Source organism: Apium graveolens, chromosome 3, assembly GCF_009905375.1.
Source record: "Apium graveolens cultivar Ventura chromosome 3, ASM990537v1, whole genome shotgun sequence".
Lineage (NCBI taxonomy): Eukaryota > Viridiplantae > Streptophyta > Magnoliopsida > Apiales > Apiaceae > Apium > Apium graveolens.
In genome coordinates this window covers 79,403,291-79,403,933 of record NC_133649.1, presented here as the reverse complement: position 1 = coordinate 79,403,933, position 643 = coordinate 79,403,291, and the positions used below count along the sequence as shown (strand labels likewise).

The window sequence follows — 643 nt, the reverse complement described above, 5'->3', positions numbered from 1 at the left end:
ACTCTTACAGTCCATAAGCAGGTAATATATATTTGTTTTAGAAATTTTGGAGTGAACTGAATACCAATAGGTCAAGTACAGAACACACATAAGTTTGAAGCTCAACTACACAATGTTCAATTTGTTTTTCCATAATTATTATGTCTTTAATACAAAGCACAATCTCTCCATAATTATAGTTCAGGCACGAGCATGACACAAAGGACACTAAAAACACATCAAACCATTGTCGAACACAAACATTAACACAACAAACTTTAGTGATCTGTACAATTTCATCTGAGTACGAATAAAAACACAACATTAACATCTTGGATCTGTGGCGCAATGGTAGCGCGTCTGACTCCAGATCAGAAGGTTGCGTGTTCGATTCACGTCAGGTTCATTTTTTTTGTTTTTTGACAATCGACTGGTTCATATTCCTTTTACCAAAAATAAACTACTACTAGTACTTTATCTTTGTGGAACATCTGAATGGAAAACCCTACACTAAACAAGTGTATGATCATTATATATAAAAATGTTCAAGTAAAATACACACCGTAAAAGTACATACCTTGGCGGGGCTGACGGCAAAGCATCGGAACATTTTTATACCTGAACCGGCAAACGACAACGCGCTGTCTCAATTTTTTAGGCCTAA

At 35.6% G+C, this 643-nt stretch overlaps 1 non-coding gene across 1 annotated transcript; it reads left to right on the top strand.

Moving 5' to 3' along the window:
• Positions 1 to 313: 313 nt before the first annotated feature.
• TRNAW-CCA (transfer RNA tryptophan (anticodon CCA)) lies at positions 314 to 385 on the top strand. The gene has a single exon. It is a non-coding gene; the product is annotated as a tRNA-Trp (tRNA).
• Positions 386 to 643: the final 258 nt, after the last annotated feature.